This window comes from Microcaecilia unicolor, chromosome 7 (genome assembly GCF_901765095.1).
Source record: "Microcaecilia unicolor chromosome 7, aMicUni1.1, whole genome shotgun sequence".
Classification (NCBI taxonomy): domain Eukaryota; kingdom Metazoa; phylum Chordata; class Amphibia; order Gymnophiona; family Siphonopidae; genus Microcaecilia; species Microcaecilia unicolor.
The window spans coordinates 105,643,910-105,666,561 of NC_044037.1; the positions used below are offsets into that span (position 1 = coordinate 105,643,910).

Consider the following 22,652-nt stretch of genomic DNA (forward strand, 5'->3'; position numbering starts at 1 on the left):
AGGACGAGTGTGGAGAGATACTGGGGAGCAGCAGAGTGAGTACATTAAGAGCATTGCAAATAGCCCAAAATGCTACTGCCCAGATGACCAGCTTAGTCATTTTGATCATATTTCTGCTAACTTGGTGAAAGTACCTATTCAATTTTGGATTCAATTTAAAATTTGGTTGTTAGTGTTTAACATGCAGTATCGTGTGTTATCTCCGCCATATTAGCCAGTTAGACCCTTGAGGTCTGCAACATCCAATCTATTCAAGGTTCCTTCCTTCTGGGTAGTATGCTTGGTGGAATATAGAGCCTTATTTTTTTTATATCATAGGACCAAAGCTTTGGAATAATTTACCACCTACATTGAGATTGCTCAAAACTTTGAGCCCATTAAGAGAGAGAATAAAAAAGTGTATTACAAGCTGCTGTTCTCCCTGAATGACCTGTGTGTCATATAACGCTTGAGGTTATCAGTGAAGGTGGCAGTACAGAATGACACATATATGTGGTAAATGAAAAAAAATCTGTCCGTTTACAGTGGATGCGGGAGCCCTGGGGCTGCAGTAAAAAGCTTTGTTCCCGCGGTTAAAAACAAACAAACAAACAAAAACAGTTGCAGTTACCATTTCCAGTCCAGCAGCTCTGTGCCTGCCTTCCTCCCTCCCACAGTAGCTCTACCTTATGTAGCCAGGCAGTGGTGTGCTGCAGCCAGCTCGCACGAGCCTCTGTTAATTTTTTAAGAATTTTGAGAACTGGTTGTTCACACAGAGGAAGTATAATAAAGGAATAACTTTTCATAGGTAAGAGTAGTAATTTGCTATAAATTGTAATCAATGTGTCATTTGGAGGGACTGGTTATAGGGACCCCCCAGAGAGAGGACACTGGAAATGTGTGTGTGTGTGTGGGGGGGGGGGGGGGTTGCTGGAGTGGACCCACAGAATGGGGGGGAGGGGGGCTGCTGGACCTGGAGGGGGAGCTGGAGAGAAGAAAGGTGCTGGACCATTGGAGGGAGGGCTGGCTGGCTGGAGGGAAGAAAGAGAGAGGCACTGGACCCATGGGGGCAATGCCAGACATGGGAGGGGGGTATATGGACACAGCAGGAAGATGCTAGACATTGGGGAGAATAGGAGTGCATAAGGGAGATACTGGACTTGTGGGGGGGGGGGGTATAAGGACACAGGAGTGATGCTGGACGTAGGTGGAGGGAATAGGCTTAGGGCTCTCTGTCTGACCAGGGGGCAGATGTCCTAGACCCTTAACACCATCTCTGGCATATGTGATCTTTATATTTTGCGTAGAAGGAAATGCATATCTTTCTATTTCAGTGGTGTGTTCAGGTTAATATATGTTTATCATTTTTGGTCAGCTATTATGTATTTGGCATTTGTGTTTGTGTGACCGAGGTATTCTGTCAGCATGAATTTTCTATGTAGCATGCTGTAATAATTTGACTTGTTCAGTTTTTCTGATAGTGGAAGGGATATTTGTGAGGGGAGACAGGGACCCTTCTTCTGTATCGTTTGTGATTTATAGAACAACAGTTGTACAGGATATTGTTTCTTTTTATACCTTAATAAAATGATTTAAATATAAAATCAGAATGAGGCTTGTGCAGATAGGATGGGACAGAGTCAATGGGGACAAATTTTGTACCCGTGCCATTCTCTAGGCGGCAACTAGTCCTGTGTATTTGTCACCTTATGCTCCACATACTGCTGTTTTTGTGAGATGGTCTCTTACAGGGTTTGCTGAAGCGGTGCACAGATCTCAAGGTAACAAAAACTGGGACTGACCAAAGCCAAATTAGTAAGGTACACAGTGGAATAGAACATAATCTAATGATTAGAGTAGCTGGCTGACAACCAAGTTAAAATCCCACTTCTACTCTTTTTTTTTTTTTTGCAAAAGTTTTTATTAAACTTTAAAAAACAAAATACAATCAAGAACAAGACAAAACAGAAATGTCACTATACAATATATCTTGCTAAGCAGTATAAACTTCAAACCATAACTCTTTGGCATGATGCTGTTACCCATCTCTGAAGCAAGATTTAATCTTCATCTTATCCCCCCAGAAACTGTCCCTCCCCTAATTAACACTTCCAGTAGAATTAACCCTCCCTCCCTCCCTGAGGATAGTTGCATGTAAAACTGAGGGCAGTTCAAACAACAAGTTGTTGTGGCATCCCAGTTCACCATTTCACAAAGGGGTCCCAGGCCCGCAGGAAGGACATTTTATTTCTAAAGTGCTGTCAGTTTATTCATACGGCAGACAAAGTCCACTTTAGCTATTAAAAGGTCACATGTAGGGGTCTGTGGTTGTTTCCAGAGAGCTGCCAAAGCTAAACGGTCTGCCGTCAAGACATTAAAAGCTAGTTTACAATATTTCCTTGGTAGATCTGCAGGTTTGCCTGAGTTGGTATACCCAAAAAGGTCTGTGCTCGGGGGCAGTCCTACCAGATATGTACAACCTGCAATATATTTGTTCCCATTCTTGTTTGGGGTAATCTTGTCCTAAGGCACACTCCCATTTAATTGGGGGGGGGGGGGGCACGCTGTTGGAGCAAGGCTCGATAGAATCTGGAGATGCACCCCCTGCCACTACCCCCCCCCCCCTGCATTGCCCTCTCCATCAATGTAGTGTCCTGGCAGAGATGTCTAAGTGCTTGTTGGTGTATGAAATTTGATATTTGTCTATATTGATAGAAATCTTCCTTATGCACCCCAAATTCTTCTAGAGCTGAAAAGGGAACCACCTGCACCTTTTCAACTAGCTGGCCTAACTGGGATAAACCCGAGTTGGCCCAGCGGGTATAGTGAATATCTGACCTACCCAGCTCAAACCCCTCCGCTGCACAGATCGGCATAGCTTGGAAATACGACCTCCCAGGAAAAAGGTGCCTTCTGGTGCATAACCAGATCTGAATGGGTAAAGCAATGATGAAATTAACCCACTTACATATCACCCGTATCTCATCCATAGGTAACCAAGGGATCCATAGCATGTGTTGTTCCATCTGTACCCAACTCTTATGAGCTTCTCTGTCAGGCCACCATGTATTTCAGTTGAGCTGCTAAGTAGTAACTTTTAAAGTTAGGCACTGCCATCCCTCCATTAGCCTTCGCTTGAAACATCACAGATCATGGGACTCTATGAGGCGTGTGGCGCCAGATATATTGGAAACTTTTTCAATGCATTCTCCTAAAGAATACATCTGGGAGAGCGATAGAGATAGGGAGCACTGTAAACAGGTATAAGAGTTTGGGCAACACAATCATTTTGATCGCTTGAACCCTCCCCAACCAGGAATTATGAAGGGAGTTCCATCTATCTAAGTCTTCCCATAGTGTTCGTAACAGCGGTGGATAATTGGCTGCATAGAGATCCTCCTTCTTGGCCGTGATACTTCAAAGATTTTCCCGCCTATCCAAAGGGGTAGTAGGCACGAATCCAATCTGAAGACTCTTTCCTTAGAGAAATAATTAATATTTCTGATTTCATTAAATTCATTTTAAACCCAAAGACCCTTCCATAAGAATCTAGGACCTGCATCACCCCTGGGAGTGATACCTGGGGGTTGGTCAAGGTAAGGAGAATATCATCAGCAAATAATAACACTTTGGTGTTGCATCCTCCTCCCTGGATACCCTTTATATCTGCTCAGCTAGTGGTTCCATAGCCAAAGCAAACAGTAAAGGTGACAGGGCACATCCTTGATGGGTGCCTCAAAAAAGCTCAAAGCTATCCCCATAAGCACCATTAATTTTCAGGGTGGATAAGGATTTAGTGTATAAAAGTTTTACCCAGGTTAGAAACTGACCAGTTAAGGGTTTTAAATAAGAAATCCCATGAGACCCTATCAAATGCTTTTTCAGCATCCATACCCAGTACCAATGCAGGATCATGTTGTTTGCAGGCTAAGGACAGCACATGTAACACCCATCTGATGTTATCAAAGTCTGGTGACCCATTATAAAACCCATTTGGTCATCCTGAATTAATCTAGGCATGTAGGATTGGAGGCATGTGGCTAATATTTTTGTAAAAATCTTGTAGTCTGTACATACCAATGCAATAGGGCGGTAAGAACCACAGCAGGAGGGGTTCTTACAGGGCTTCAAGATCAGTGACATCCCAGCCAGTCACCACGAACAAGGTAGCATACCATCTCGATAAACGTTATTGAACAATCTTGTTAGCAAGCGCACCAATAAGGCGCGAAAACATTTCTAGAAACCATTGGTAAAGCTGGAGCCTTGCCAGTTGATAGTGACCTAATAGCATTTAAAGTCTCCTCCTCTATAATAGGTTCTGAAAGATGAGAGGCCTCCCTCTGCATTCAACTAGGAAGTTGCACTTGGGCTAGACATTGGTCAACCTCCTGTTCCGCTGGACTCCGGGGTGTAGAGATCTCTATACAATTGAGTGAAGACAGAACTGATGTGTGGGGTGCCCCTATACTCAACACCCACTGAATCCTGGATGACTGGAATAAAGTTTTTAATCTGGCTATGCTTTAATTTGTATGCTAATAGCCTTCCCGCCCAATTGCCCGTTTCAAAATATTTCTGCTGCAGTTTGCAGGTGTTCGGCCACATCCTCCAAGTCTAATTCTTGAATAGAATTGCGTATAGATTCCAACTGGGCCAATGTAGTCTTGTTCCCTCTACCCTGCTTATGCTGTTTGTCGAGAATTCCCAGTCTTTTGGTCAACTCTGCGTGCTTTTGGGATCTTTGCTTTGGCCTATAGGCTCCCAATGAGATCACCTGTCCCCGAATGACAACCTTCAATCCCTCTCAGAGGGCTTCTGGAGAAGTCCCTGGTAAGTCACTGAAGGTAATATACTCTTTAATAGCTGTTTCTATTTAGGTAATATTCTGAGGGTCTTGGAGAAGTCCATCACTAAACCTCCAGTATCGTTGGCCAAAGCAGTCAGAGGACTCTGAAAGCAAGATCCAGACCGGTGCGTGGTCGGACCATAGGCGAAGTTCAATGACCCCTGCAACCTAGGGATGAGTGGGGCACCTATCCCCTACATGTCAATGTGGGAATGGGAATCATGGACTCCTGACTAGCAAGTATAATCACGTGTCATGAGATTAAGGTGCCTCCAGGGATCTAACAAGATTCAAATTGGTGAACAGCTTTTTCAGTTGCCTCCTATCTGCATGGCCATAGTGAATCCCGCCAGCTGAATTATCTATTAGTGGGTTAGGAGTCTGGTTGAAATCGCCCCTATAAGCAAGAGGCCCTCCAAATAGGAACCTAATTTTTCAATTTCCAGGTAAAAACTCTTTTTTTCTGAATTCGGTGCATAGATGTTGACCACGGTGTAGAGAGACTTTGAGAAGAATATACCTCCCAGATTTATCTCGCACCACCATCTCACATATCTCTAGGTTAAAAGAATGTGCAATAATGATCCCCACACCATTAGTTTTAGCGTTAGATCTATTTGATGGCGTAATAGGTATTCATGTTTTAACCGAAGGTGCATTTCCTGAATGAACCCTACTCCTGCCTGTAATCGTTCAGCCTCTTAACGGCTGATGCTTGCAGGGAGTATCAAGGTAAAAAGAACCAGCTGATTAGTCGATAAGGATACAAAATACTACTACTACTACTAAGATTGCAAGAACTGAAATTCCCAAGCCAGAAATCCTTCTGCCAATCACCCTAGCATACCTCGCCCAGAGACTAGAAAACAGAGAAATAGCTCTGTCCCTGTATCCCAACCCCCACCACCCCTCCCATCTTCCCCATTTGCATAACTATCCCTTATACCTAACCCCCAATCCAACCAAAGGGCCCAGCATAATCGGGCCTTACAGGAGAATACAGCTTACAAGGTCTTCCGCCCTCCCCTCTTTACAGACAAATTGAATGTTCTTTAACAGAACTATCCCACAAATGCACTTTCGGTAGTCCCGTTTGCATTGCTGAGATCATATAGAGAAAATCACAGACAACTCCACTAAACGGAACTCTCTATTCTTGAATGTCTAAGTTACTCTGTCATGATTAAACCTTACCGCATTACCATTTTATTTCTCATCACGAAAAGTGAATTCTTTTTACTTGATTGCCTAATCTACACTGTCATCTACGAACCTTAATGCAATATAACTCTGTATTTTTCCTTCCGGAAATGGCGATCACCTTTACGGAACTATGTAAGCCACATTGAGCCTGCAAATAGGTGGGAAAATGTGGGATACAAATGCAACAAATAAATATGTATATAGGTAGAAAGTGGTACTGATTACTATCAAAGATGGGGTACAGAGCCAGTCAAGTGGGGCCTCCTGAGGTAGCCACGGAATTTCGCTGTAATGGTCCAGTCTTAAGGTTGCCCTTATACCCCCTTTGGCCCGAGGCACCCATTTTGTCACTCCCCGAGGTTCCATGATCGGCTCCTTCTTTCCATAGTGCCGCATCCTTTAGTATGATCTGGGCCTCTTGTAGTGTAGTGACTTTATGGAGTTGATTTTGTACCACAAACGATAGGCCAAAGGGATACAACCACTTATATCGGATATTATGAGAGGCAAGGCATCTCGTCACTTTGCGAAAGTCTCTGCACCTACGCAGTGTAACAGGTGAAATATCCTCAAAGATTTCTACTTTGGCATTGTCCCAAGTGATGTGACCCACTTATCTCGTGGCTTGAAGGATGTGCTTCTTTATTGGGTGGCGGAGGAAGCAAGCCACAATATGCCGTGGGCGATCCACTGGTTGTGGGCCGAGGGCCATATGCACAGGTTCATAACCTATCACCGGTAGTTCAGCCCTGGGGTTGGCTGCGCCCAAGAACTGATGGCAGATTTCCTGCATGAGGGCTTCCACAGATTGATCTCCTTGTGCCTCTGGTACGCCCCGAGCCCGTAAGTTATTGTGCCTAGCACTATTCTCACCATCCTCCAGCTTAGCCAGAAGGTCCTCCGGTTTAGTTTCCAAATCAGTACAGCATTTCTGCAGAGATAAGATGTTGCCATCATGGTCTATAACTCGCTCCTCAAATTCGTGGAGACTCTGGCCCCTATCTTCAATAGATTTGTGTATACCCTCGACATCGTTATGCAACTCCTATTGTATTGTGACCATGGTGGATTTTAAGTCCGCCAACCAGCTCTGCCCTGCTTGCTGGCTACAAGTCCCAAAGGTCCCCAGGCTCTGCTGTGCCATTATCCTCTGCATGCTCGCGCTCTGCTGGACCCGTCGCCATCTTGGAAGTTACTCATGCTGCTATCTCTGAATGCTGATAAGCATATGCCTTTAAGTCCACTTTAGATTTTTTCCCAGTCATTGTCACTAGTGTTAAGAACACCAAAAAAGCACGTCTGCTGCAGTTTTTGGATCATCGGCTGTGCATATTATAGCAAATTATTGCAGGGTCTGGAGGAGCTCCTCTGTTAAGCCACCATCACGTCACTTCCTCCTTCTCCCACTTCTACTCTTTATGATCTTGGGAAAGTCATGGAATCTGCCAATGCCTCAAGTACAAAATTAGATTGTAGGCCCCTCTAGGGGCAGGGAAAACACCTAGTGTACCTGAATGTAACTCGTCTGGAGCTGCTAGAAAAAAAGCCAAGTAAGCTAAATAAAATAAATAGGGAGAAAAATAAAAAGGAGGTAATACTGCCTGTGATAGGTAGATACGAGACTTTACCTCAGAGGTTACCAAACCTATCCTGGGGGAACCCCAGCCATTCAGGTTTTATGGCTATCCACACTGATTGAGCGAAATCTGCATACAAATCGATCTCATGAATATTCATTGCAGGTATCTTGAAAAACTGACTGGCTGAGGTTCCCTACCTTCGGAAAAAGAGTGTGTGGAGGTGATCCATAAAACACGGCTTCACAACCCACATGGTATGCCAATCTCTCTCATGCGAACTCATTGTGGATATCTAGAAAATCCGATGGGACTTGGGATGTCCCAAGGACTGGGTTAAGAAGGCCTGCCATAAAAGAGCCACCTTAGATATGAGACCTAAATGTGTATATCCTAGACCAGTGGTTCTCAACCCAGTTCTCGGAACACACCGAGCCAGTCTGGTTTTCTGAGAAGTTCTGAGAGGACATTTCTCTGGTAAGTGAACACTATTTTGCTTTGTGCTTTGAGAACTTAAAGATTGGGGTTTAAAGGAGGAATTGTAGGTTAGTGATAGGCAAAATAAAAATATAAAAAGCAAATTTTATCAACTAATCTCCATAGTCTTTTCCCCTTAGTTTTAAAAACTTTGTACCACAGCATTAACAGCTAGAATCTAGCAGGCACTGCAGGATCTAGTTTAGTATAAAGGGGGAATAAAAAGAGAGAGAGACAGGGAAAAGCAAGCAGGACCTAGTTTAGTATTAAGGGGGAATAAAAAGAGAGAACGAGAAAAGCAAGCATTATTAACTAGTTGCCATTGAGGGGCATTTTCGAACGGGGCGCCCATCTCTGAAGACGCCGCCGCGAAGGGGTGGAGCATCCCGTATTATCGAAACAAGATGGGCATCCATCTTTTGTTTCGATAATACGGTCGGGGACGCCCAAATCTCAACATTTAGGTCGACCTAAATGTTGAGATGGTTGACCTTAGAGATGGACCTGTTTTCACCGATAACAGAAACCGAGGACGCCCATCTCAAAAACGACCAAATGCAAGCCCTTTGGTCGTGGGAGGAGCCAGCATTCATAGTGCACTGGACCCCCTCACATGCCAGGACACCAACCGGGCACCCTAGGGGGCACGCAGTGGACTTCACAAATTGCTCCCAGGTGCATAGCTCCCTTACCTTGGGTGCTGAGCCCCCCAAACCCCACAAATGAACACCAGTACCATAGCCCTAAGGGGTGAAGGGGGGGCACCTACATGTGGGTACAGTGAATTTCAGGTGGGTTTTGGAGGGCTTACATTTACCACAAGTGTAACAGGTAGGGGGGGGGGGGGATGGGCCTGGGTCCGCCTGCCTGAAGTGCACTGCACCCACTAAAAACTGCTCCAGGGACCTGCATACTGCTGTGATGGAACTGGGTATGACATTTGAGGCTGACATAGAGGCCAGAAAAAATTGTTTTTACATTTTTTTTTTTAGGGTGGGAGGGGGTTGTTGGTGACCACTGGGGGAGTAAAGGGAGGTCATCCTCGATTCCCTCCGGTGGTCATCTGGTCAGTTTGGGCACCTTTTTGAGGCTTGGTCGTGAAAGAAATTGGACCACGTCGGCCAAATGCTCGTCAGGGACGCCCTTCTTTTTTCCATTATCGGCTGAGAATGCCTATCTCTTAACCACGCCCCTGTCCCGCCTTCGGTACACTGCTGACACGCCCCCGTGAACTTTGGTCATCCCCATGACGGAAAGCACTTTGAGGATGCCCAAAATCAGCTTTCGATTATGCCGATTTGGGCGACCCTGAGAGAAGGACGCCCATCTCCCGATTTGTGTCGGAAGATGGGCATCCTTCTCTTTTGATTATGCCGCTGATAGTGTACAACCCTTTTCCCATAGTTTTAAATTAAAATTTTCTCTAGAAAGGCATTTTCCCATAGTTTTAAACTGAAACCTTTTCTAAAGGTAGAAACTAAACAGCCAAAAATTCTTGTTCTAAAAGGCAGTTATTTTCTGTTCCTTGGCTGCTGGACAGGTAGCACATCCAGCTACCTCAATTAAAGTGTTAACTAAGGTGTGGGAAAGTAGAATACTTGCATAGGTTGCTGAGTCAGCTTCAAACAGCCTGTTTAAAAAAGGCCCCTTAGATTCAAAACTATATAAATCACAAACTCAATCTAGGTCCAAACTCTATAATTGGTTGCACGTATTATGCTACAAATTACTCTCTAGTAACCGTTTAACATTTTAAAAAATTCTTTATTTATAAATCAATATAATCTTCCTAAAATTAAATCCATTCCCTTAACCCATAGTTACACCAAACCAATCCATACACACTCACATACACCAACACATTTAAAATTGCACACAATTCTCCAAAATACTATTACAATACAACAATAAATAACATATATCTGGCGATATTTTGCATCAATATGTGATCATAGTTCTTTTAGTCACTTGTCAATCCAGTGCTCTGAAGTCTCCCACCAAAGCAACCTTTCTTCAAATCACCTTCAATGAATCAAAATCATCAGTATGTGGAGTAATGATATTCTTTCTTCCAACAGACCATCATAATATCAGTGATAAATCAAGAGCAGTCAATGATGATGTCAGTCATAAATATCCAAGATGCCCATCTTCGCTGTTAACAATATCTAATGCTCCAGATATATATATTTTTTGAAATCATTATTGCACTTTTTTTTTTTTTTTTTAGATTTTCACTCTTTCATATTCTTTTGGTATTCCACCATACGACCAGTTTGGTGTAACTATGGGTTAAGGGAATGGATTTAATTTTAGGAAGATTATATTGATTTATTAAAGAATTTTTTAAAATGTTAAACGGTTACTAGAGAGTAATTTGTAGCAAAACTATATAAAGAGGAAAGGTCCCACTGAACTTTCTTTCTGAGAAGTTCCGAGAGAAGAGGACATTTCTCTGGTAAGTGAAAACTATTTTGCTTTGGGAACTTAAAGATTGGGGTTTAAAGGAGGAATTGTAGGTTAGTGATAGGCAAAATAAAAATATAAAATGCAAAGAGACCTATTTTCAAAGCACTTAAACTTACAAAGTTACACAGTAACCTATGGAACTTTATAAGTCTAAGTGCTTTGAAAATAAGCTCCAAATTGTATCAACTAATCTCCATAGTCTTTTCCCTTTAGTTTTAAAAAATTTGTACCACAGCATTAACAGATAGACTCTAGCAGGCACTGCAGGATCTAGTTTAGTCTTCCCTTCCACCCTCCCCAACACCCGCTCACCCCTAGTACAAATCTTCATTTATACTCAGTCATTATAATTAGGATAACAAGCAAGGAGTGCTCTTACAGAGTTTTAAATACATTTCATTACCATCTAAAGAAGAAAACACTATCAGGCTTATTTTCGAAAGAGAAGGGCGCCCATCTTTCGACACAAATTGGGAGATGGGCGTCCTTCTCCCAGGGTCGCCCAAATTGGCATAATCGAAAGCCGATTTTGGGCGTCCTCAACTGCTTTCCGTCATGGGGACGACCAAAGTTCCCAGGGGCGTGTCGGAAGCATAGCGAAGGCAGGACTGGGGCGTGCTTAACACATGGGCGTCCTCGGCCGATAATGGAAAAAAAGAAGGGCGTCCCTAACGAGCACTTGGCCGACTTTACTTGGTCCATTGTTTCTTGCAACCAAGCCTCAAAAAGGTGCCCAAACTGACCAGATGACCACCGAAGGGAATCAGGGATGATCTCCCTTTACTCCCCCAGTGGTCACTAACCCCCTCTCCCCCTAAAAAAAAACAAAAAAACTAAAAATATTTTTTGTCAGCCTCAAATGTCATACCCAGCTCCCTGACAGCTGTATGCAGGTCCCTGGAGCAGTTTTAGTGGGTGCAGTGCACTTCAGCCCCCCCCTACACTTGTGGTGGTAAATGTGAGCCCTTCAAAACCCACTGTACCCATATCTAGGTTGACCTAAATGTTAAGATTTGGGCGTCCCCGACCGTATTAGCGAAACGAAAGATGGCCACCCATCTTGTTTCAATAATACGGGTTTCCCCGCCCCTTCCCGAGGACGTCCTGCAAGGACGCCCTCAGGAAAACTTGGGCGCCCCGTTCGATTATGTCCCTCTAAATAAATCATACAATATACTATATAAACTAAAAAACATTTTTATATTAGGCTAATATCCTTAATACTGTAGCAAGTTTTAAATTATTAAAAAACTCAAAAACACTAAGATGGAGTCAGCAGTCCAGCAGCGAGAGGGGTGCTATCCAGTCTTTTGCATTGTGTCACATGTATGATTATCTCCCAGTTGGTGAGATGTCATATGTGTGTGCTCGATGCAAAGAGCTCCTAGCTCTCAGAGAACATGTCCGTTCTATTGAGGCTAGAGTAGCAGACTTGGTGGAGCTGAGGGAGACAGAGAGGTACATAGAGGAGACCTACAGGGATGTTGTAGAGAAGTCCCACCTCCAGTCTGATAGCCCCTGTGCCACCTTGGAGGAGGGAGGTCTCCTAGAAGGAGCTCAACATCCTGGTGAAGTAGGAAGTACTCCCGTAGCCAGTACCTGCCCACCAGGGGATGTACTATCCTCTCGCACCGAGGATATGTCTCCAAGTGCTGCCCAGGAGGGAAAGGTTAGGACAGCTGTTGTAGTTGGTCATTTGATCATTAGGCATATAGATAGCTGGGTGGCTGGTGAACATGACGATCGCATGGTCACTTGCCTGCCTGGTGCGAAGGTGCCGGACCTCATGCGTCAACTAGATAGGATTTTAGTTAGTGCTGGGGAGGAGCCGGCTGTCTTGGTACATATGGGTACCAATGACATAGGAAAATGTGGGAGAGAGGTTCTGGAAGCCAAATTTAGGCTCAAATCCAGATCCTCTAGGGTAGCATTTTATGAAATGCTGCACGTTCCACGCGCAGGGCCCAAGAGAGACAGGTAGAGCTCCAGAGTCTCAATGCGTGGATTAGACGATGGTGCAGGGAGGAGGGTTTTAGATTTGTTAGGAACTGGGCAACATTCTGGGGAAGTGGGGGGGGGGGGCCTATTCGAAAAGGATGGGCTCCACCGTAACCAGGGTGGGACCAGGCTGCTGGCATCGGCATTTAAAAAGGAGATAGAGCAGCTTTTAAACTAGAAACGGGGGGGGGGGGGGGGGGGGGGGGGGGGGAAGGCCGGCAGTCGCTCAAAAGCGCATGATTCGGGATAAGGTATCTTTCAAAGATAGCACCAAAACAGGGAAGACAGGGTATCCTGATAGTGAGGTTCCAAAAGAGACCATAGTAGATCAGGTGACCTTAATTAAAATAAAAAGCAGACAAAAGACTGCAAATTAATACTATCAAGTACTGAGCATTATGCAAATAGGAACAACAAACATAGTTTGAAATGTCTATATGCGAATGCCAGGACCCTAAGAAATAAGATGGGAGAGTTACAATATTTATTTTATTTATTTCTTACATTTGTATCCCACATTTTCCCACCTATTTGCAGGCTCAATGTGGCTTACATAGTACCGGAAAGGCGTTTGCCGTTTCCGGTGTGAACAAATACAATGTGATGTTGTGAAAGATGTAATTTAAATGGTAAAGTCACAGTAATAGTCGTAAGGTGGGAGAGTAGCATTGTGTTCATACATGCTTCGGTTTTCTTATGTAGCCTAGGTCAGTCCTTTAGGTTGAATCGGGAGGGTATGCTTTTTTGAACAGGGTGGTTTTTAGTAATTTCCGGAAATTTAGATGGCCATAGGTTGCTTTTAAGGCTTTTGGTAGTGCGTTCCACAATTGTGTGCTTATGTAGGAGAAGCTGGATGCATAGGTAGATTTGTATTTAAGACCTTTACAGCTTGGGTAATGTAGGTTTAGATATGATCGCGTTGAATCGGAGGCGTTTCTGGTTGGTAGGTCGATTAAGTCTCTCATGTACCCGGGCGCTTCGCCATAGAGAATTTTGTGGACCGTGGTGCAGATTTTAAAGGCAATGCGTTCTTTGATTGGGAGCCAGTGTAGTTTTTCGGTGGGGGGTTTGCACTTTCGAATCGCGTTTTTCCAAATATGAGTCTGGCTGCCGTGTTTTGAGCAGTCTGCAGTTTCTTTAAGGTTTGTTCTTTGCATCCTGCATAGATTCCATTGCAGTAGTCTAGGTGGCTTATTACCATCGATTGTATCAAGTTGCGAAAGGTATCCCTCGGGAAGTATTGTTTCACGCGTTTGAGCTTCCACATTGAGTGTAACATTTTCTTTGTGGTGGATTTTACTTGGCTGTCCAGTGTAAGGTTGCGGTCTATTATGATGCCGAGGATTTTCAGGCTGTCTGAAATAGGGAGGGTGTGACCTGGGGTGTCGATGCTTGTGGGATTGTCCATGTTGTGTTGGGATGAGAGGACAAACAAATGTGTTTCTTCTTTATTGAGTTTTAGTTGAAATGTGTTGGCTCATGAGTCCATGGTGTTCAAACTTAGCTCGATTTCGTTGGCAATTTCTGTCAGTTTGGTTTTATATGGAATGAAAATTATGACATCGTCTGCGTAGATGAAAGGGTTGAGGCCAAGGTTGGATAGGGACTTGGCTAGTGGGATCATCATTAATTTGAAGAGGGTCGGTGATAACGGTGATCCTTGTTGTACTCCGCAGTCTGCTTTCCACGGTGATGATATGTTTGAGTTTGACTTTACTTGATATGTGCTTGTGGTTAGGAAGCCCTTGATCCAGTTGTTTCCACTAATCCCGAACTTGTCTAGTAACCTTATTAGTATATTGTGGTTTACCATGTCGAACGCGCTCGACATGTCGAATTGGAGGAGGAGGATTATTTTGCCTATTGCTATTTCTTGTTTGAATTTGGTCAGAAGAGTGAGTAGTACTGTTTTGGTGCTATGGAGGGGGCAAAATCCTGACTGTGATTCATGTAGTATGGAGAATTTGGTTATACAGTCTGTGAGTTGTTTGGTTACCATGCTTTCCATCAGTTTGACTGCCAGCGGGATGGACGCTACTGGTCGGTAGTTGGTTATAGCATCTGTTTATTTTTGGTATCTTTTGGTATTGGGGTGAGTAGTATGTTGCCATTTTCCTTGGGGAAGTGACCCTGTTGTAGCATGTAGTTCAGGTGAGATGTGAGGTCTGCAATGAAGCGTTCCGGGGCGCATTTCAGTAGGTAGCTGGGACAGGTATCAAGTTTGCAGTGAGAGTTGGAGAACTTCTTGACTGTTTCAGCGGTCTGGGGGGTGAAGTTTGACCAGGTTCGGTCAGCCGGGTATTCCCCAGGGGTTGGGTCCAGCTCGTTGAGGAAGTTTTCAATGTCAGTATTGACTTGAGGTAGTGTGTTGCGTAGATTTATGATTTTTTCAATAAAATATTTGGCGAGTTTCTCTGCAGGTGGGATGTCTGTGGTCGTTGTAATGACCATGTTGGTATCTAGGAGTTTGTTTATGAGTTGGTATAGTTTTTTCGTATCCTTGTGATCTGTCCCTATTTTGGTTTTATAGTATAATCTTTTGTTCCGTCTTATTGCGTATTTGTATTGTCTTTGTGTTTGTTTCCAAGCGTTGTATGTAGTATCATTTTTTGTTTTATTCCATGCTCGCTCATGTTTCATGTATTGTGTTTTAATTTTTTTCAGTTCTTCGTTAAACCATGGTATCCGTGTTGTGTTTGTGCGAGGTTTTTGTTTGTATGGGTGATATTTCATCTAATATTATTTTGCATCTTTTGTCCCACTCTGTGAGGTAGTGTATGGAGCCCATTTGTGTTGTCCATGCATTGTTGTTCATCATTTGCCAAAATATTTTCATGTCTATTTGACCTCTTGTGCTGTAGGATGTGTGTTCTTGTGCTTGTTGTGGTCCTTTCTTCCGCCAGTGTATGGACAAGTTTAGTTTGTAGTGGTCGGTCCAGGGTGTTTCTGTCTGTTATTGTTAGGTTCAGGTCTGTTGATAGTTTGTGTGAGATGAGATCGAGTGTGTGCCCTTTGATATGGGTCGCTTGCAATTGTGGCCAGGTGAAATCCCATAAGTGGAGGAATTCCTTACATTCTCGTGCGTTAGTAGAGTTTGTGTCTTCTAGGTGCAGATTGATATCTCCTAATAATAGTATATTGGAGTTAGTTACACATATGTTTGAGATGAAGTCCATGAGCTTTGTCTGGCTTTCGTTCCAATTGCATAGGGGTCTATAGAACAAGATACAGTTCAGATGATCACATACGGTTTTGTTTTGGATTCTAATTGAGGCAATTTCAAGTTGAGGTGTTATGGACGCGGAAGTGGTTTCGGTGGTGAAGTGGGATCAATAGATTAATGCTATGCCACCACCTCTTTTGTCCTTTCTGGCCCAATGAATGATTTTGTAACCGGGTGGGCACAAGTCTAGGAATATGGGGTCCTTTTGGTCATGGATCCAGGTTTCAGTGATTGTATTGTAGGTCAAGATTATCTGACGTGATCCAGTCTGTGTTTCTGTTTTGTTTACAGCGGATCTGGCGTTAATGTAGCCCACTTGAATTGTATGGAATGGATCTTCTATGTTTGTTGCTGTATGGAATTTTATTAGTTGTTGTGTCTTTATTAAGGTGGGCTTGATAAGGTCTTTCTTTCCTTTCTGCTGTGCTTGTCCGCATGTTGGAGTTCTTCGTTTGTTGGAGCTATTGTTGGTATGATGAGGTGAGGTGTATCTAGTCAGACTCTGATGATTTTGTAGTATTGGTATGATGTTGCTTTCTGATAGTGGGGTGGTTACTGTTGGGTGGAGCATTGTTAGGGAGTGCGTTGTTAGGAGTAGTTTTAGGGTATGCATGTTGGTTTCTACTCACTGTGAAATTCTGATGGGACCGTGTTATGATGATTGGGTGTGTGTTAGGTGTTAGGATGGGAGCTAAGATGGGTGTTGAGATGAACTTGGGAAAGTCGACAAGACCGTTCTGCTTCATTTAGATGTGGTCTGGCATTCGTGGTCTGGACTGGCCACTATTGGAGTCAGGATCCTGGTCTCGAAGTTCAGAGAGACTGCTGTCTGTTCCATTGAGGCTGATCTTATGTGTAGGTTTTTTTTTTTTGCGGCTCTCTTCTAATTAGATGAGCATGGTCGCAGGGGGTGGGGCTGGATTTGGTTCATAATCCCTCCAAATTAGACAGGGACAGTGTAGGAGACTATAGCTTAGGTATTCTTTGCCTGCCGATAGAGTCCCCGTTTCCCTCACGAGATGCCCAGTCCTGATCTGGATCTCTACTGTCGGTCTCTCATGGCTCCTCTGTTACAAGGATTCTAGGCGTCTGGGGGTTGCACTTGCGATTTTTCACTGATGGCCCGTTTGTGGTTCGCCTCTCGCTTGTGGCGGGTCGCTCCCAACGCGGCCGCCGGCTCGTGTGGGGGTTCAATCCTCTCAGTCTCTCACGGCGTGATTCGGTCGTTGCCTCTGAGCGCTGCCCTGCATGCCTGCTCTCCACCGTCACTGGCACCGCGTGCACAGCAGAATGCCTCTTTTTCCTATCCACTCGGCTCGGGTGGTCAGCCGATCTATCGGTGTTCTTCTCAGCGTGCAGCTGAGGCAGGGGCCGCCCCTACCCGTCCAGCGATGGACGCCGGCTGGAGTTCCCACGATGTGCTGCGGGATTGAGGGGCGTCACTGCTCTTTCGGCAATGCCAGGGGGGAGTGCGGGTGCTGTGGTCGGGGCTTGGGCAACACTGGATCTAAGGTGGTAGGAGGCTAGGATCGGCACTCGGGGGTGGCCCAGCCCGGGTGGGATTACCTGGGGATTTCCTGGGTGTGTTTCGCTCACCAAGTCTTTCTTCTGGTGGGCCCCCGGTCTTGGTTCGGTCACGGTTCAGGCCAAGTGTCTGGTGGTCCCGAGTGGTCCTGTTTTCCGGCCGATTTCCGACTTGGGTCCTAGGAGATGCCTGCTCATGCGCCCCTCTAGTCGGCAGCCATTGCACTAAATGAAAAATTAGGTATAATAGGCATCTCTGAGACCTGGTGGAAGGAGGATAACCAGTGGGACACTGTCATACCGGGGTACAAATTATATCGTAGTGATAGGGTGGACTGAATTGCTGGAGGGGTAGCATTGTATATTAAGGAGAGCCTTGAATCAAATAGATTGAAAATTCTGCAGGAAACAAAACACTTTTTGGAATCACTGTGGATTGAAATTCCATGTGTAAAGGGGAAAAGGATAGTGAGAGGAGTGTACTACCGTCCGCCTGGCCAGGATGAACAGACGGATGCAGAAATGTTAAAGGAAATTAGGGATGCAAACAAACTGGGCAACACAATAATAATGGAAGATTTCAATTACCCCGATATTGACTGGGTAAATGTAACATCGGGGCATGCTAGGGAGGTAAAATTCCTTCATGAAATCAAGGACAGCTTTATGGAACAGCTAGTACAGGAGCAGACGAGAGAAGGAAAAATTCTAGACCTAGTCCTTAGTGGAGCACATGATCTGGTGCGGGAGGTAATGGTGCTGGGGCCGCTTGATAACAGTGATCATAATATGATCGGATTTGATATTAGCTTTGAAGTAAGTATACATAGGAAATCAAATATGTTAGTGTTTAACTTTAGAAAAGGAGATTATGATAAAATGAGAACAGTGAAAAAAAAAAAAACTCATAGGAGAGACTGCAAGGGTCAAAAATTTACATCAGGTGTGGATGCTGTTCAAAGACACCATCCTGGAAGCCCAGGCCAAATACATTCCACGTATTAAAAAAAGGAGGAGGAAAGACCAAACGACAGCCAGCGTGGTTAAAAAGTGAGGTGAAGGAAGCTATTAGAGCTAAAAGAAAATCCTTCAGAAAATGGAAGAAGGAACCGACTGAAAATAATAAGAAACAGCATAAGGAATGTCAAGTCAAATGTAAAGCGCTGATAAGGAAGGCTAAGAGGGACTTCGAAAAAAAGATTGTGTTGGAGGCCAAAACAAATAGTAAAAACTTTTTAAAGTATATTAAAAGCAGGAAGCCGGCAAAAGAAACAGTTGGACCGCTAGATGACCGAGGAGTAAAAGGGGCGATCATGGAAGACAAAGCCGTAGCGAAGAGATTAAATGAATTCTGTGCTTCAGTCTTCACCGAGGAAAATTTGGGTGGGATACCGGTGCCAGAAGTGGTATTCGAAGCTGACGAGTCGGAGAAACTTAATGAATTTTCTGTAAACCTGGAGGATGTAATGGGGCAGTTCTACAAACTGAAGAGTAGCAAATCTCCTGGATCGGATGCTATTCATCCCAGAGTACTGATAGAACTGAAAAATGAGCTTGCGGAGTTGAGCTATTGTTAGTAGTATGTAATTTATCCATAAAATTGAGCTTAGTACCGGAAGATTGGAGGGTGGCCAATGTAACGCCGATTTTTTAAAAAGGTTCCAGAGGAGATCCGGGTAATTATAGACTGACGAGTCTGACGTCGGTGCCGAGCAAAATGGTAGAGACTATTATAAAGAACAAAATCACAGAGCATATTCAAAAGCATGGATTAATGAGACAAAATCAACATGGATTTAGTGAAGGGAAATCTTGCCTCACCAATCTACTACATTTCTTTGAAGAGGTGAACAAACATGTGGATAAAGGTGAGCCGGTTGATATTGTGTATCTGAATTTTCAGAAGGCGTTTGACAAAGTACCTCATGAAAGACTCCAGAGGAAATTGGAGAGTCATGGGATAGGAGGTAGTTTTCTATTGTGGATTAAAACCTGGTTAAAAGATAGAAAACAGACAGTAGGGTTAAATGGACAGTATTCTCAATAGAGAAGGGTAGTTAGTGGGGTTCCCCAGGGGTCTGTGCTGGGACTGCTGATGACACAAAGTTATTCAAAGTCGTTAAATCGCGGGAGGACTGTGAAAAATTACGAGGACCTTATGAGACTGGGCATCTAAATGGCAGATGACGTTTAGTGTGAGCAAGTGCAAAGTCATGCATGTGGGAAAGAGGAACCTGAATTATAGCTACGTCATGCAAAGTTCCACATTAGGAGTCACCGACCAAGAAAGGGATCTAGGTGTCGTCGCTGATGATACGTTGAAACCTTCTGCTCAGTGTGCTGCGGCTAAGAAAGCAAATAGAATGTTAGGTATTATTAGGAAAGGAATGGAAAACAAAAATGAGGATGTTATAATGCCTTTGTACTGCTCCATGGTGTGACCACACCTCGAATTTTGTGTTCGATTCTGGTGGCCGAATCTCAAAAAAGTTGTAGTGGAATTAGAAAAGGTGCAGAGAAGGGTGACAAAAATGATAAAGGGGATGGGACGACTTCCCTATGTGGAAAGGCTAAAGCGGCTAGGGCTCTTCAGCGGCTGAGAGGAGATATGACAAAGGTCTATAAAATAATGAGTGAAGTTGAACGGGTAGATGTGAAGCGTCTGTTTAAGCTTTCCAAAAATACTAGGACTAGGGAGTATGTGACGAAGCTACAATGTAGTAAATTTAAAACAAATCGGAGAAGATGTTTCTTCACTCAACGTGTAATTAAACTCTGGAATTCATTGCCAGAAAATGTGGTAAATGCGGTTAGCTTAGTGGAGTTTAAAAAAGGTTTGAATGGCTTCCTAAAGGAAAAGACCATAGACCATTATTAAATGGACTTGGGGAAAATCCACTATTTCTGGGATAAGCAGTATAAAATGTTTTGTACTTTTTTGGGATCTTGCCAGGTATTTGTGACCTGGATTGGCTACTGTTGGAAACAGGATGCTGGGTTTGTTGGACCTTTGGTCTTTCCCAGTATGGCCGTACTTATGTACTAATGGTTTTCAGGACATTCACAATGAATATATATGAGAGAATTTGCATGCACTGCCTCCACTGTATGCAAATATCTCATGCATATTCATTGTGGGTGTCCTGAATGGTTAGGTGTGTCCCGAGGACTGGGTTTAGAACCCCTGTCCTAAAAGTAAGGATCCTCAACCCAGTGATTTGCATGCAAACATTTACTGTAGTTATCCTGAATTGCTGGGTGCAGCCTGAGGACTGGTTGAGAATGCTGCACTAGAGTAAAGCAGAGCTTGTCATCCCTCTCCTAGGAGGCACACCTAGCCAAGTTTTCAGGATTACCAGCCTCCAAATAAAAATGGCTGCTGAGACCTCATTAGAAGGAATGGATCCACGGAATCTTAGTGGAAATTGGGTGGCAACACCAGTAACTGGGAAGCAAAACCAGTGCTGGGTGGACTTCTACGGTCTGTGCCCTGATCATGACTGAATAGATATGGATGGGCTGGAGTGTAAATTTTAAAGGGCTTTGATGTTAGCTTCAGAACTTTTAGTATACGGACAGTGCTGGGCAGACTTCTATGGTCTTTGTCCTGAAAATGGCAAGGAAAAATCAAACTCGGGTATACATATAAAGTATCGCACACCATGTAAAATGAGTTTATCTTGTTGGCCAGGCTGGAAGGACCATACAGGTCTTTATCTTCCGTCAGTTACTATGTGTTTTTATTTTTGTATACAGTAAGAGAAAGCACAGAGCACACCCAGACTCCTGGGCTGAAGTCTTCCAAGGGTGTGTTGCAGAACAGCGTAGCTGACTTAAAGAAAGAAAATTACCAGGTAAGAATTTCTCCTTCCTTAGCATCTAGCTACATTGTTCTGCAGAAGTGGGATATACCGAAGCAGATCTACTGGGTGCAGGAAGATGAGGCATCCCCCCCCCACTGAATGACAGCTCTGCCAAAATCTGAATGGACTCTGGCTGACACATCCAATCTTTAATGTCTGACAAAGGAATGGAGTGTGGAGTGACAACTATGTTGCCACCCTACAAATCTCTTCAAGGGCCAGAGTCTGTGTAGAGTGAGCCTTCAGGCCTTGAGGCACCGGACGATTCTTGCAAATGGTAGCCATTCTCAATAGCTGCCCTGATTCACCTCCTAATGGAGGCCTTAGATGTTGCTTGGGCCCTTCTAGGACCATGAAAAACAACAAAGGTGAGAAAATCATATGACTCCTTCAGGAACTAGAGCAGCGTCCTCTGGATGCCCAGCTTGTGGAGCATTCTGTCTACAGGAGCAGTGCCTTCCGCAACAAAGGAGGGCAACAAACTGCCTGATTCACGTGGAATGGAGGCACTACGGCCTAGTGGTTAGGGTGGTGGACTTTGGTCCTGGGGAACTGAGGAACTGAGTTCGATTCCCGGCACAGGCAGCTCCTTGTGACTCTGGGCAAGTCACTTAACCCTCCATTGCCTGCCGCATTGAGCCTGCCATGAGTGGGAAAGCGTGAGGTACAAATGTAACAAAAATAAAAAATAAAATAAAGGAAAGAAATGTGTGAAGGGAAGATATGGGTCCCTACAAGGCAGAGCTTGCAGCTCAAGAGACTCCTCGAGCAAAGTTAACTGTGACCAGGAAAACTAGATTGAGATTCTTAATGGAGAGCCTTGGCCACAGAACCAGACTGAGGTCCCATGAGGGGAAGTAGGGATGTGTGTGTGGGGGGGACGAGATAATTCCATCACACTTCTCAGGGAATGGGCTGCCTTCCCATGCAAGGCTGGGGTGTGCCCATCACCTTACCCTGAAAACTGGAAAAAGGAGCAGCTACCTGGACCCTCAGGAATCCCAAAACCAGACCCCCAGGCCTTGCTGCAAGAATCCTGGAATATCGGGGACCTGAGCTCACTAGGGACAGCAACCGTCCCACTCCAGATCTCAAAAGCCTTCCAAACCCTGCCATAAGCCAGTGACATGGAATACTTCCAAGAGTGGAGAATCATAAATACCCCTGTGGGAGGGAAAAAAACGTGCTTCTCTAAGCGCCTTCTCTCAAAGGCCAGACCAGAAGGCAGAAAGAACCTGGGACCTTCTATTTCAACTGCACTTAGTCAGAGAAGGCCCCGACCTCTGGGCAGTGGGAGAAAGTTGTCCTCCAACAGGTGCACAAGGTTTGTGTACCACGGACTGCAAGGTCAATCCGAAGCCACTAACTAGACCAAATGAGGATGACTGGCCATTCTGCACAAAGGACAGCCTATCGGCCATGAAGGGAAGACAAATAGGAGGTTCCTCTAGTGTCCATGGCTGAACTATCTATCCCTTGAGAGACCAGCT

General features: G+C 44.4%; 1 long non-coding RNA gene across 1 annotated transcript in view; it reads right to left on the reverse strand.

Annotated features, from left to right (window-relative positions):
• Positions 1-22,652, reverse strand: part of LOC115474206 — a 31,260-nt gene that overhangs the window by 767 nt on the left and 7,841 nt on the right. The gene's annotated exons all lie outside the window — the stretch shown is intronic.